Source organism: Papio anubis, chromosome 14 (genome assembly GCF_008728515.1).
Source record: "Papio anubis isolate 15944 chromosome 14, Panubis1.0, whole genome shotgun sequence".
Classification (NCBI taxonomy): domain Eukaryota; kingdom Metazoa; phylum Chordata; class Mammalia; order Primates; family Cercopithecidae; genus Papio; species Papio anubis.
Window position 1 is genome coordinate 58,062,383 of NC_044989.1, and position 16,856 is coordinate 58,079,238.

Here is a 16,856-nt window from a genome sequence, read left to right on the forward strand (position 1 = left end):
AATTATTCTTCAATAAAATAGGTCATTCTTTATTAAAATTGATCAAATAAATAACAAGATAAGTTTTTTAAAGTTCAAAAAGTTTGAGCCTCATAAAATCCTGTTCAGAGGCTCCTGATGTCATCTACATCTTTCTATCTCTGTTTCCCAAGATTAAAGAACGCCTTAAAAAAGTCATTGATGAACTCTAGAAAGATGCTTTTCTTGCCTTAGGAGCCAGCAGAGTCCTCAAGGGATACATAGTTATTGTGGTTATCCTCAAGTTAACTTTTTCCTCCTGTCTACCTCTATGTATTTATTCAATTTAACTATGAGTGACAGGAAAGTGTCTCTAACTTTGACTTCCTCATCAACCTGGAAGATCAAACACACACCAAAGTCTTTCCACACCAAAAACAAACACACACATACACACACACACACATGATAAAAGATAACTTCTCTAATTTAAGAATCCACTTATTAATAATTAAAGGAAAGTAATATTCAAGTCATGGTTAAGAAATTAGGGCTTTCTGGTTCTTGCGATGCTTTAAAAGTGGTGGCATGACATCCGAAGTCAGTTCCTTGCATTTTTTCTACTGATACAAAAGGTTTTCTTGAGCTATTGGAGATAGTACCTCCGGCTAGCCCTATTTAGAATACAATCATCTCAGTTTTTCATTGAGAAGGTAATTTGTTTTGGAATGATATACTATAGTACTATCAGACATGGTAGAAGAAAAATTAAGGTCATCCAAAGCATTGTAGAATTCTAGTAAGCAGCATCTTTACATGGTCTACCGGACTATATGTTTAATTTGTGCAGGAAATGGTCCTAAATAGTAAGCAAATCAAACTCTTAATGTTACAGGAGTGCTAGAAAATCTAAAATACTTCAAGATGAATTCTTTAATTAAATACAGAGTCATTTTGATCTTTACTTTGGAATTTTAGGATTTTTGATAATTTTATTAAAATACTCTCTATAAAGATTTATATTTTCTTTCACCCCCTTTCCTTTCTCCTTCTCCCTCTTATTTTTAATCTTTGATGCTATCATATACTTAAGAACATTCACCTGTTGGTCACATTTTTAAGAAGAAATGGAAAAAAATAGTCTATAAAAATGTGTAAATGTCGGCCAGTGAGAGTTGATAAATCTCATTTTCTTATGATGAAACACCTTTGATATCTTGACATTTTGTGCTCACATAATTCTTCTAATATATATCACTAATCTTCTTACAGTCCTTGTATGGCTTGCTGGTATGTTGAGGAAGCACAAATTGCAAAGTTGCCAAAAGACCAATTCCATTCTAATCAGAACTTGCACTGCTTCAGTGAAGGCTACATAAACACTCTGTTAATATTCACAGCAGCAGTTTTGTCAATAACTCCCTCAGAATCTTCAAATTTATAACAGAAATCAGCAAACTATTGATTCTCTGACATTGATAGATCTATTCAGATTCACTGCCTCCTTTCTCCCCCCTCTGTCCCAATAGAGGGCACAAATGCCAGTTGCTCTCTTCGGCTCCTAAACACTGAAGGATCATTATTAAAGTATGGCTGGCATCCCTGATCATTAATTATAATCGTGTGCACATATGCAGAGTGATTGCGGGAAATAATCAGCTTTGTCTGCCAAATTGGCAACATTTAGAAATTAATTTGTGATGACACAGCATCAAAGATATTTAAACAACAAACCCAAGGCTCTGCTGCTCTGTGTATATTGTTAAGACATCAGATAACATCATTAAAAAATTAGTTAACATATCTAGAGGGAGGTGGTATATATACTTGAACTTCCTTTCTAGTGGGATTCTAAAAAATAATTTCTGTGTGTCCTTCATCCCACAATTCATGTACTGGAGACTCCCTTCCAGAGTGCCTGCCACTTAGGGACTATTGACTCAGATTGCCTAGAAGAGTTGCTGTCAGTCTAGAACTACTGGGCATTGGAAGGATGATTCTAAGTGTGGTAAGGGCAAAGATTAGACAGGATTGCTATTTATCTGTTGGGATACATTAGAATTCACTTATCTATTTGATTCTTCAGGGGTAAAAATAACAAAAGCAGATGCATAACACTGTTGCGCATCACATCAAAGGAAAAGAGGTGGTGGTAAGGTGAGCTTGCTTGTCCCACGCCCGATGCTGGGCAATTCACTCCACTGTAAGAACACTCAACTTGTGAGCATTGAGATACACTGTATGTTTCTCTCCATACTCTAACGTTTCACACCGTACAGCAACACAAGTCTTCCATCCTGGTTATTCAGGGAACTTTCTAAGTCAGTGTCACCTCCACCACTTCCTTTTATGCACCTCAGCAGAATCAAGCTGAAGCCACGTGCTTTGTCCTTCAGCCAAGCTCCCTCTTCAATTTCCAAATACCCCTCTAACACACACACTAGTAAAATTTTATTTCATTTCTTTGGCATATAAAAATATAGACTAAAAAGGTAGCTTTTATAACAATTTTCTTCTAAGAGTTCTGATTGTCCCTAGAAGACGTTACTATTGATTCCTTTTTTGTCCCCCCCCCAAAAAAAAATCAGCTAAATGTAAATTAGCACCAATAATACAACTTTCTAAAAAAAAATCCTAAGTGTTAGTTGAGGCACCACTTTTCCCCCATTCCTGATGCTTTTTTCTGTATGGGTATATATGTTGGTTTCCCAATACACTTTTATTCACTCCATCTTGGTTGGGGATGTAATTTGGGAAGGAAAAACAGGACTTTCATAGACAGACCCTCCTTTCTTCCTCTTGAGACTGAACTACCCACAAAAGCAATTATTCTCCACTTTTCTCCCAAGGCAGCTCTCTGCCTGCCTCCACCAACTGAGGGCCTGCCCAAGTCCAGCACTGCTGGTCATCTGATTGTTGGTGCTCTGGTTTGAACATATTCCCTCCAAAATGTAGTTGTTTCCAATGTGACAGTATAGGCATGCCTCAAAGATATTGTGGGTTTGGTTCCACACCACCACAATAAAGCTAATATCTAAATGAAGCAAATCACACAATTCTCTTTTTGTTTTTCAATGTATATATAGTCATATCCTCTGCTGAAGATTTGAACCCCTTAAAGCCATGCATGAGGGCTACGATCAGCTTCTTCCAATCTTTCATTCATGCTGATATTTTGACCTCCTGCCATAAATTATAAATGTTCTTAATGGCATCTAGACTGCTGAATCCTTTCCAGAAAGATTCAATTTACTTTGGGCAGATCCATCCAAGGAATCCCTATCAATCAATGGAAGCTATAGTCTTATAAAATGTATTTCTTAGGCCAGGCGTGGTGGCTCATGCCTGTAATCCCATCACTTTGGGAGGCTGAGGCAGGTGGATCACCTGAGGTCAGGAGTTCTAGACCAGCCTGACCAACATGGCAAAACTCTGGTCTCTACTAAAAATACATAATTAGCCAGCTGTGGCAGCACATGCCTGTAATCCCAGCTACTTGGAGGCTGTGGCAGAATTGCTTGAACCCAGGAGGCAGAGGGTATAGTAAGCTGAGATCGCACCATTGCACTCCAGCCTGGGCAACAAGAGTGAAACACTGTCTCAAAAATAATAATAATAGTAATAATAAACCTATTTCTTAAATAACAGGACTTTCAAGTCAAAATTACTCCTTGATCCATGGGCTGCAGAATAGATGATGAGATAGAGGAAAGAAAACAATCTTCATGTATATCTCCATTGGAGCTCTTGAGTGACCAGGAGCATTGTTTGTAAACAGTAATATTTTGAAGGGAATGGTTTTTTTGTGTTTGTTTTTTTCTGAGCAGTATATGTCTCAACAGCAGGCTTAAAATATTCAGCAAACCATGCTATAAACAAATGTGCTGTCGTTTAGCCTTAGTTTTTCTATTAATAGGGCACAGATGGCCAATTTGACATAACTTAAAAGTCACAGAATTTTTACAATGACAAGTAAGCATTGGCTTCACCAGCTGCATTAGCCCTTAACAAGAGCATCTGCCTGTCCTCTGAAGCTTTAAAGCTGGGCATTGACTTCTCTTCTCTAGCTATGAAAGTTCTAGAGGCATTTCCTTCCAGTAGAAGACTGGTTCATCTACACTGAAAATCTATTGTTTAGTGTGACCACATTCATCAATGACCTTAGCTAGATCTTCTGAGTAACTCGCTGTCACTTCTGCAACAGCACTTGATGGTTCATCCTGCACTTTTATGTCATACAGAGTTTCTTTCCTTAAACCTTATAAACCATCCTCTACTAGCTTCAAACTTTTCTTCTGCAGCTTCCTCACGTCTCTCAGCCTCCACAGAATTGAAGAGGACCTTGCTCTGGATTAGGTTTTGGCTTACAGGAATGTTTTCACTGGTTTGATCTTCTATTCAGACCACTAAAACTTTCTCCATGTTAGCAATAAGGCTATTTTGCTTTCTTATCATTTGTATTATGTTCTTTAAAGTAGTACTTTTAATTTCCTTCAAAAACTTTTCCTTTGAATTCAAAATTTGGCTGTCTGGAGCAAGAGGCCTAGCTTATCTTAGCTTCTGACATGTCTTTCTCACTAAGCTTCATCATTTCTAGCTTTTGATTTAAAGTGAGACATGTGCAATTCTTCCTTCCACTTGAACATTTAGAAGCCATTGTAGGGTTATTAATTGGCCTAATTTCATTATTGTTGCATCTCAGGGAATAGGGAGGCCCAGGGACAGAAAGAGAAATGGGGAAACATCCAATTGGTAGAGCAGTCGGAGCACAAAAATTTATGGATTAAGTTCACTGTATTACACAGGCAGGTGCTTGGAGTGCAAAACAGTTACAATAGTAACATCAAAGATTGCCAATCACAGATCACCATAAAAGAAACATAATAATGAAAAAATTTGAAATATTGCAAGAATTACCCAAATGTGACACAGAGACACAAAATGAGCATATGCCATTAGAAAAAATGGTTCTGACAAACTTCCTCAATACAGGGTTGCCACAAACCTTTAATTTGTAACAAACAAACAAACAAAACAAAAAAACAAAAAAAACCCCACAATATCTACAAAATGCAACAAAGTGAGGTATGCTTATATTAAGAGGTGGAGTCTTTAAGAGGTGGTTAAATCATGAGGGCTCCTCCCTCATAAGTAGTATTTAAGTCCCTTATAAAAGAAACCACAAAGCATTGTGCTAATTTGCTCTTACTCTTTTGCTATATAAGGAAACAGCATTTGTCCCTTTTGTCCTTCTGCCATTTGAGGAAGCAGCAAGAAGACCCTTATCAGATGCTAGTGCCTTGGTCTTCAACTTCCCAGACTTCAGAACCGTGAGGAATAAACTTCTGTTCTTTATAAATTATAAATTTATGGTATTATGTTATAGTAGTACAAGCAGACTAGGACAGTTGGTAAATCTATCTAATTTTTGAGCATATTCAGTAAGCCCATTTGGTTCTGGAAGAAAGCCCTCCAACTTAGCATTTGTCAATAGTAAAATTGACATTCTTCTAGTTCTAGATCCTTGAGGAGTCACCATACTGTTTTCCATAATGGTTGAACTAGTTTACAATCCCACCAACAGTGTAAAAATGTTCCTATTTCTCCACATTCTCTCCAGCACCTGTTGTTTTCTGACTTTTTAATGATTGCCATTCTAAACTGGTGTGAGATGGTATCTCATTATGCTTTTGATTTGCATTTCTCTGATGTACCATATGACCCAGCCATCCCATTACTGGGTATACACCCAAAGGATTATAAATCATGCTGCTTTAAAGACACATGCATACGTATGTTTATTGCGGCACTATTCACAATAGCAAAGACTTGGAATCAACCCAAATGTCCATCAGTGACAGACTGGATTAAGAAAATGTGGCACATATACACCATAGAATACTATGTAGCCATAAAAAAGGATGAGTTTGTGTCCTTTGTAGGGACATGGATGCAGCTGGAAACCATCATTCTCAGCAAACTATCACAAGAACACAAAACCAAACACCGCATGTTCTCACTCATAGGTGGGAACTGAACAATGAGATCACTTGGACTCGGGAAGGGGAACATCATACACTGGGGCCTATCATGGGGAGGGGGGGAGGGGGGAGGGATTGCATTGGGAGTTATACCTGATGTAAATGACGAGTTGATGGGTGCTGACAAGTTGATGGGTGCAGCACGCCAACATGGCACAAGTATACATATGTATCAAACCTGCATGTTATGCACATGTACCCTAGAACTTAAAGTATAATAATAAAAAAAAATTGACATTCTAACCTCTATTGGTAATCCTTTTATATTATTTCAATTTTTCAGAAAGCTGGCAAGGAAGTGGGATGCTATTTAATGGAATTCTATAAATGTTGCAACCTTTGCTACATGGTCCATAGAAAGAAACAAAAAAGTGGAATTTGAGATGAAAAAACCATGTATTAGAGAAATTATAATACTAGTGAGGCTACGAAGTTTGGAGGCCTTGGCTGTCTATGGCTGCCTCCAACTAAATGGCAAATCTACCTAATACTAAGCTACATCCTTCAACTTGCATTTTATTAGTAAGGAAGTTGATGTTTTGGCCTCCATCTGACACTTTTTTATTCAGTTTTTTCAGAACTTGGCTGGGAAGAAGATTTCAAAGAGTAGAAGTTAAAATAATTAGAATAGTAATGAAGAAAAACTACTGAAAATGCAAGTAATCAAATAATTTTTGTTTTATTTTAAACAGCAAATGGGCACAGAACTGCATGAAACATAATCTTTGTTTCATGATACTCATCATCTATGCTTGGTTTGTTAGTTGTAATATGCTTAATAATGTACTAAATACCTTAATAATTACATCTCCTAGTCTCCTTTGCTGAATTCACTCCTAGTCCCAACCTAAGAACCACTCAGTTATGAATCTATTCAAGCATTTATATTTGATAAATTTACTCAAATAGAAGTATACAGGATTATTAACTGGAGCCAGAGATACAGGTGAGGAAACTACTGCAATAATCTAGGCAAGACATAATGAGAATTCTAATTTTGTCACTATCTTTAGAAATAGGAAGGCAGTCACCAGAATCTAAAGAAACAGAATTTGGGATTGGCCTTGCCTGTAAGTAGAGCCTCAGTTTTCTCAGGTTTTTATTGTTTTTGTTGTTGTTTGTTTGTTTTTGTTTTTGTTTTGACAGAGTCTTGCTCTCTCATCCAGGCTGGAGTGCAGTGGCATGCTCTCAGTTCACTGCAACCTCTGCCTCTCGGGTTCCAGCGATTCTCCTGCTTCAGTCTCCTGTGTAGCTGGGATTACAGGCTCATGCAACCACGCCTGGCTAATTTTTTGAATTTTTAGTAGAGACGGGGTTTCACCATGTTGGCCAGGGTCGTCTCGAACTCCTGACCTCAGGTGATCCTCCTGCCTCGGCCTCCCAAAATGCTGGGATTACAGGCATGAGCCACCGCACCCTGCCTAGTTTTTTCAGTTTTAAAGTAATGCATTTGAAAAGGAGTCATTTCAAGTGTTCCTTCCTATTGAGGAAACCTGTGAAAAATATTCAGTGTGAAATCTTTGAAAGTGAAATGAAAGTACCTGGACTCCTTATAGCATGGGACAGTAGAAAGAATTCGAGTTAATCATACTCAGGTTAAGAAGATTCATCCTCAGATTCTTTTTTTTTATTATTTTGATAGGAGTTTCACTCTGTTTCTCAGGTTGGAGTGCAGTGGCTGGATCTTGGCTCACTGTAACCTCCACCTCTTGGCTTCAAGCAATTTCCATTTTTTAGCCTCCCAAGTTACTGGGATTACAGGTGCATGCCATGCCCACACACCCAGCTAACTTTCGTATTTTTTTTTTAGTAGAGGTGGGATTTCACCGTGTTGGCCAGGCTGGTCTCAAACTGCTGACCTCAGGTGATCCACCTGCCTCAGCCTCCAAAAGTGCCGGGATTACATGCGTGAACCACCATGCCAGGCCCATCCTCAGATTCTTTTTTTCAGTTTTTTGGCCCTAGATAAATTACTTAAACTTGTTAGATCCAGAGTACTTACCTGCACAACGGGAATGATAGCTACTTTACAGGTGTTGTAAGGCTAAGAATTCTAGGTAAAATACTCACAGAGCACTTGACAAATGCTAGGAGAGTTTATTAAATTGTAGATTTATCTTATCTCTGCTCCATTAAATCTAATTTCCTCTAGTTTCAATGTTTTTAATAAAAATCATCATTGTATTTTGGTATTTTATTGTTTTGTTTTATTAGAAGTGTTAGAGCACATTTATTTTTCCAAATTTTATTGTAAAATAAGATTTGAAAATTATGCTATGAATTAAATAGGATTGTGTAGGCTGGCCTGGGAGACAAACTGACATTTTCAATATTGCATATATATGAAAACTTGTTTAAGATTGCAGATAACTGACATCCAAATAAAGTATCAGATAGGACCACTTCCTTATTTGAGAATTTGCTATAAATTGATGGTATTAAATGTTTATAAATATATTTTAATAATGGAAAGTGCTGCATCAGACAATTTTCATGACATAGGGCTGAAATTTTGCTTACTTGGACTTACAAAAATGATGAGGAAATGGAGAAAGGACAAGGCATGAAGGGAAGATGAATAGAAAGGGAGAATAAAGAAAGAAGAAACCCTTTGGTTTCCCAAACAGTTACTCTAGAGAACCTAATGGAAGTATGAATTATATCAAAACCTCTCCAAACTTTTCATCTACATCTTAATTTGTATCTTATTTTTTATAAAAATTACATTTAATTTTAGCAATTCAATTGTGACTGGCACTGTCTATGGTATTTGACAGTCAATAAGAAACACGTTTTGCTGGAGACGATGTGGAGAAATAGGAACGCTTTTACACTGCTGCGGGGAGTGTAAATTAGTTCAACCATTGTGGAAGGCAGTGTGGCAATACCTCAAGGATCTAGAACCAGAAATACCATTTGACCCAGCAATCCCATTACTGGGTATGTACCCAAAGTATTATAAATCATTCCACTATAAAGACACATGCACACGTATATTTATTACCGCACTATTCACAATATCAAAGACTTGGAACCAACCCAAATGCCCATCAATGATAGACTGGATAAAGAAAATGTGGCACATATACACCATCGAATACTATGCAGCCATAAAAATAATGAGTTCATGTCCTTTGCAGGGACATGAATGAAGCTGGAAACCATCATTCTCAGCAAACTAGCACAAGAACAGAAAACCAAGTACCACACGTTCTCACTCATTAGTGAGAGTTGAACAATGAGAACATACGGGCACAGGGAGAGGAACAACACACACCGAGGCCTCTTGGTGGATGGCAAGCAAGGGGAGGGATAGCATTAGGAGAAATACCCAATGTAGATGACAGGTTAATGGGTGCAGCAAACCACCATGGCACATTTATACCTAAGTAACAAAACTGCAGGTTCTGCAGATGTATCCCAGAACTTAAAGTGTGTGTGTATGTATGTGTGTGTGTGTGTGTGTGTGTGTGTGTGTGTGTGTGTGTGTGTATATATATATAGAAACGCTTTAATTTTGCAATTCAATTTCTTTCATTAAAAGCTACTGAACAATAATTATATATCCTTAGAGGAATCAATAAAAATAATCTCCAGGTGAAATGTTAATGTATTATAAAATTCTTTACCTTTTGGTTCAATGTTGACATGGATAACGACTTCCACTGACTTTTCCTTGAACCTGTAAAAACAAAATAAGTATTACCTTCTTTTAACAAAAACTTATTTTAGTTAGCTTTGTTATTGAACTATTTTACTCTTTTCTTTCAAATGTACTATCAGAATTGTATTTCAAAAGCCAAGGAATAAATTGAATACTTGGAGAAAATGTTATTATCAATTTACTTTCCTGTCATCATTTTAAACTGATATGTTTTACATGACTCTTTTGGGCAGTGGTTGAGTTTTTATTTTAACGAGGGTTACATATGGTTGGGGAATTCCCATCTCACCTTGCAACATACACAATAAAGATTATATTTGATTCATTTCTATGTAATTAAAATATGTAAACATGAAGTCATTACTTCAGCCTATGGATTGGGTACATTTCAAAATTGATTAGTTGGAGTCTTATTACAAACATTTATAGGTTTGAAGAAAGAAAACCAGAATCAGAAGATAAATACAGAATATCTTCCGAGTACTAAAAAAACTTATGCCAAGATAATCATTGCAGTATTATATTACTGAAGAATAAAATAACTGGATAATAATTTATATACATGTTTAGTTTAAGCAGATATTGGCAAACAGTTTTTCAAAATTGCTGTAGCAATTTATCCTCCCACGACAATCGTGAGAGTAGCAGTTGCTCTACACATTTGCCAAATCTTTAGATTTTCAGGGATTTTTTTTTTTTTTTTTTGTCTTTTTTTTTTTTTTTTTTTTCCTTTTTGTGGAGAACAGGGTCTCGCTATATTACCCAGGCAGGTCTCGAACTCCTGGGCTCAAGCTATCCTCCCGCCTCTGCCTCCCTGAGAGCTGGGATTACAGGCGTGAGCCACCGCGCCCGGCTGGATTTTCAGGGATTTTTTAAAAAAATTTATACACTCTAGTGTGAGTCTAGTCATATTATGTTTTTGTTTTAATTTACATTTCTTAATTAATTATGCCAAACAACTTTTTATACATTTGCTGGCCATTTAGAAGTTCTTACCACTTTCTTTTGGGCTATCTTTCTTTTTCCTTATTACTCATAGGAGTTACATATTCTGGACTTATGCAAGAGTATTTAGTCAGATATAAGTATTGCAAATATTTTCTACCTTTGGTGCATTCTTTTTCTACTCATTCGAGGATTTGATTAACAAAAGTTCTTTGGTTTTATTAAATCTAACTTCTCAACTTTTTTTTTTTTTTTTTTCTTTTAAGTAAATAGTACTTTCTATGTCCTGTTCAGGAAATACTGGCTGACCTAAAGGTCATGAAGCTATTTTTCTGTGTTTACTTTTAGAAATTTAGTTATTTAACTCCTTATCTTTATTTGTATGACTCTTCTCAACTTAATTTTGTGTGTAGTGTGAAACAAATATTGAGGTTCATTTTTGATATGAGTATCCATTTTATCCAGCACAATTATATGAAGTATAACTTAAGATCTTCAGGTACAGTTCCATGACTTTTGACAAACTACATCCCTATGTAATCGAAATGCAATCAAAATATAGAAAACTTCCACCACCAGAAAGTTCCCTCCTGCTCCTCTCTAGTCAAAGGGCCTGCCCTCACCAAATGTAATGACAGTCTAAGGTTTGTAATCATAGATTAGTTTTGCTTGTTCTTAAAGTTGTTATAAACACAGTCACATGCTATGTATTATTCTTTATTTTTCTTGGTTACAGATCTAGGAATAGAACTGTAGCCTCGTATTGTTTATTTTAAAATCATTTTTTCCTCATTAAATTGCAGTGGCAACTTGGTTGTAAAACAGATGTGTATATTTGTCAATCTATTTATGACCACTTTATTTTATTCCATTTGTTTATTTTTCTACTCTTATTTAAATACCAAATGGTAGTAATTAGTGTAGCTCCGTAGAAAGTCTTATTATATACTAGTGTGACTCCCATAGCTTTTTCTTCTTCAATATTGCCTTGACTATTATAGTCTTTGCATTTCCTCATAAATTGTACAATTTTCTCGTCAATTTCCACAAAAATCCTACTGGGAGTTTGACTGCATTTGCACTATCTTGCTCAAATAAGAGCATTGCAATATTGAGTCTCTAATTCTAGAACATTATACAGCGCTCTATTTATTTCTCTCAGCAATGTTTTGAGGTTTTCAATGTAAAGAACTTGCACAGCTTTCATTAGACTTATTCATTAAGAGTTTAATGCTTTTCAGTGCTATTGTAAATTACATTTTAAAATTTCATTACGTGTTTGCTAGTCTATAAAAATTTCCATACATTTTTGTTTATTGACCTTGATTCTAGCAAAATTACTAAAATTCACTTAACTTCAATAGTTTGTATATCCTTTGATTTTATATGTACACAATTGGGTTAGTTTAAATTCATGACAACTTTATGTCATTTTTCATAACTTTTCTCTTTTCTGTCTTATTGCAATGGCTAAAATGCTCAGTTAAATGTTGAATAGAAATTGCAATAGTGGACATCCTTGCCCTGCTCTGAAACTCATGGAGAAAATGTTGAATATTTTACTCTTAAGTATGATGTTGAAACTGCATCTTTGAAAAAATTGATAGTTTTCATCAGATAAAAGATCTCCCTCTAGTTTGTTGACATTTTTAAAACTAAGAATGGGTATTGGGTTTCATCAAGTGCATTTTATCCATATATTGAGATAATTGTGTTTTTTATCCTTTATTCTGTTAATCTGGTGAATTATGTAGATTGATTGTAGAATGTTAAATAAATTTTAAAGTGATTTAAATTGCAGGAAATTTCTCCTTACGTGCTAATATTTGAACTAAACTCTTCAGTACAATACACTTTCAGTGTGATTAAAAGTGCTTATTTTACCATGATAATTTTAAAATTATATATATAATAGATTCATGTAATAGATACTTTGTTATCTCATCTACCTCAGTTTTGTCTATCAGGACACATACATAACACATGGACTAATTCTTTTACTTTGTCTTTCTTGACTAAAAACTGGTCAGGAGGAATGACCTGGAATAGTCTTCAGTACGAAATGGGAGCAGGGAACAGAGGTGCCTGGTTCTTGGAGGCATAGAGGAGTTGCCTGTCTAGTCCTCATATGCTTATCCTTAAACTTTGTGTTGTGTATGATAAATCTCCTTTACAGTTGAGTTTCTATTACATAAAGCCAAGCATAATTCTGGTTAGAAGAGATGATATTTATGTAAAAAATTCAAACTGGGCATAGAAAATGTGATATAAATTACATTTTAAAAAATTAAGAAGCTATTCCTGGTTTGCACAAGTATCGTTGGTAATTTTTCATCTGAATGTTTATAATTCAGAAATTAATGCCTCATCTGTCTCTTGACCCAGCCATTTCACACATGCATATCCTGACCATGCTTTATCCCAGACTATTTTCATAAACTTTTTATTTTCTCTCCTGGGAACCAGGAATAAACTCCTACACTATTGGGGTGAACCTTTGACCAATGAGAGAAGGAAGCAGGTTCACAAATGATTCATTTTTTTCTTCTGATGAATTATCTTGAGACACAGCTTCTGTGGATTCTTGGGAACATTGCTGTGGGATCTAGCTGTCAGTTGTACTTGGGAGTAGCTAACTAAATAATGAATTATCATTTTAACTCTCCCTCCTCTACTGTTCACTTCCTGGTCCCTTACTTCTCTTCCTGGGATCACCTCCCACCCCACACCCCATTAGAGTAGCACCAGTTAAGTCCTCTGCTTCAGACTCTACTTTCTGGGAAACCAAAGCTAAGACAAATTCCTGTATTCTGTGTTTGTAATCATTCACAGATATTACTACATCATGCAATTATCAAGAAAAGCTACTTCTGCTGATAATTTTCAAAAATATTTTCATTACACAATTATTTCAAATTTCGACCATCTCTTCACACCCTTTAAATCAGTCATGTTTATTCAGGAAAAAATATATCCTTGTACTTTCTAAATCAGAAAATAAAAATTTTAAGACTATGTAATCCCTTTACATTCCTTCAGGAACTATTTGGGTTGTATCTACATTTTTAAAAGCCAAGATATACCAGAAAAGCTTGGGCATCATTAAGCCTAGAAGCCTAAATTGATGAAACAACTTATTTGGTTAACTTGTAAGTTTAGATATTTATATTCCATTTCTTAATTTATCAATTTCATATCAAATTTACGTGACAGTTTAAAAATGTTTAATACTCATGACATCTAATGAATATATAATTTATCTTTTAAATAAAAATATGGTATATTTTGAGTTCTTCCAATTAAAATCAGAATATGAATAAAAATTTCTGTTAACAAATCAGTATATTTCAAAAGCCCTTTTTAAGATAGAAGTCACATTGATACTTATTTCTAAACCTGAAAAAATATGAAAAAAATGCTTTAGAATTGTGCTTCATATTGATTTGAAGGAGTGACCCTCAGTTACATGAGAGATTCTCAGATGGGCAATAACCAAAACATTAAATGATAGCAGGAGTTTCAGTAAGGGCCAGGCTCAGGCATATAAGAGTCTTGATAGAAATTACTATTCTGCCTCAAATTTATTTCTCAATTCTTCATGAAGCCTTTATCGAATCTGAATGTAATTTATGCATTTTTAGCTAAAAGCATTATGTTACCAAAATTAAAAGCCAAGTGGAAGGAACAATGCTTTAAATTGTGTCATTTACAAAGTATCACCAAAAAAGCAACAAACATATCTGATATTTATTAAATGCTTTTTACATGCCAAGATTGAATATTTCATATGATTTAATTTTCTGTCAGCACAATCTTCAAAGGTAGTCATAATTATTATCCCCAGTTTGTAGATGAAGAAAATAAAGCCAAGAACATTTAAGTAAATTGCCCAGAAGTGGATAGAATTGAAATTTGAACTCAAGATATCTCACTTCAGGCTAAAAATGAGTAAGTTTTTAAAAAATACTTTGTTAACTGAATTCTTTCTTTACCAGTAAAGCAGCTATAACATGCTTCAGTAGTTTCCTGACAAGTTAAAGATATAATCTCATCTGGTATATGTGAATGACAGTTTAACAAACAGAGAACCAGCATATCTTCCAGGTGATAAAACCAACATCTGGGCAATGGAAATTTTCTGTTAGAGAGATTTGAAAGCACCAAAGAGTTCTAAGACAAGCACATCATCTTGTTCTACAAGCAGTCACACATGAAGTCCACAGGCTTGTTCCACAAATGTTTCGATTACTCAAAATGTTTTTGGAAACTTCTTTGGGAACTGCCTTTAGGACTAGTTTCTAAGCTGCAAAAGAAAATCATCACCATCCTTTTTTCTTTCCTCGTAAGTCAGAAGAACATCACAAAGCTTCAACCAGTTCAATTCTGCTCTCAAGAATCAAATTCTACCCTTAAGACTCAATTTTTACCACCACTGAAGATCATTTTACAACATATACGCCAGGTTCTGGATGAAATTCCCAAAAACAGTCTAAAGAAAATCAGTAACTACTGAAATGAAAGAAAAACTATTATTTGGGATGCACATTTACTTTTTTTCCTACATATTTTTGGGGAGACATAAGATATTTAGGGAGATTTTAAAATACAGATATTATCTCATAGTTATGCCTTAACTACTTTAATGTGAGTTAATTTTGACATCCATCTAGTGTAGAGCTAAAAGACTATGAACTGAGGGCTTGAGGACAAGAAAACACTATAGAGGTTTGGAGAAACATGCTTAGCCTGCTTCACAAGCGTCCAGAGAATTATTTGGAAATTTAACCAGTGGGTTCTGAAATAATTTTCTCTCCTTTCATGTTTCAAAAGGTGGTTCTTGGGCTGATATCTGTTGCAGAGTGTGATTTATGTCACAGCAATCTTTTCAGTCAACTGATATGTCTCATCTGAATTTAATTTCCATTGATGGTCCTTTCAGTCAAAGTAACAAAATTGGACCTAGGTGCGTTTAGCTGCTTTCTTTCTAAAAATGCAATATTTTCTATGCAGATTTTGATTCCTGTATGTATTGGCCCCTTGCCTGTTTCTGTAAGCTGCAGACCAGCAGGAATGCATCACCTTAGGGAAACACAGGGTTGGAAAACATGAGTGGAACTGCCAAAGCGAAACACTTAAATTGTGTGATTACTTCTCCATTCTTAACATAATAACTGTTTACTTGAGGAGATTATACTTCATCACAATGTCTACTTTAGTTAAAGCAGTTTATGTAACAATTTCATACATTTTCCCATATTTCTTAGAATATACACTTCCATATTACTGAAATGGCATTCAAAAAAGCATAGTTTGGGCAAGCCATTTCACTAGTCAATTGCTATTATCAACTGTTGAGGTAACAATAATGTTATTTTTTCCCTATATTGTGCAATATTTTCTAGCATACTGTTTATATTTAAATAATTTGGAATAATTCCGCATAACATATCATGGATTATTGTTGTTGTTGATGGGTCATTAGTGATAAACATTATTTTAATACCTACCCACCTTAAAGTTTGAAATGTAAAACTAACAGTCACTTGAGTATATTAAGTAAAAGATACCTCAATAGGTTTGACATAGCTTAAAGTTTTTCCTTAAAAAAGGACTAGAGCTCCTGAATTAAAAAGAATGTATTTTTTCTTTATTCTGCATAATAGAAATAATATGTGAAATAAAAATTAGCACTTTCTCTAAACAAAAACTTAACACATGTAAATCTGCTGTACACATTTTACTGCAACTTTAGCCTTTGACCTTTTAACATTTTATTTTCCTATGACTGTACATAGCGAATACTGAATAAAGTACAGGGCCATTAATTATTCCCAAAACAAGGACATTTTCTAATATTATTTCAGTTGGTTCACCATTTCAAGAGAGAAGTTTGAACTTTGCTATGGAAATGGGCAATTATTTACAATTTTTTTTACTCATACTGTTTTCTTTCTTTCTGGAAGTCTGTTAATAGGGTTTTAAGTCATCTTCACATGCAGATCTGAGGTGCTTGACAAGAAACAGAGACATGCACTGTGTATTTTGTTGACTACAGAGAATTTTCTCTTACTTGATTTGATCAATCTCAAAGGAAGACCTCTATGTGAAATGAATGCATATACATGAATAGGCTACAGTTTCTTTCCACTTCTTTTGTACTATTCTCAAAACACCAGGGTTAAAGGAAGAAAAAAATTGGCCCTTGAAAGCTGGTGTTTCATACAAACAGCTACAGATTAATATGTACA

At 35.1% G+C, this 16,856-nt stretch overlaps 1 long non-coding RNA gene across 3 annotated transcripts in view; it reads right to left on the bottom strand.

The window, feature by feature from the left end:
- The window catches only part of LOC110741062, a 599,818-nt gene that overhangs the window by 356,045 nt on the left and 226,917 nt on the right, over positions 1-16,856 (bottom strand). For all 3 annotated transcript variants that reach the window (XR_002516650.2, XR_002516651.2, XR_004178260.1), the window contains exon 2: positions 9,629-9,681. This is a non-coding gene — a long non-coding RNA (uncharacterized LOC110741062). The remainder of the gene's footprint in view (positions 1-9,628; positions 9,682-16,856) is intronic.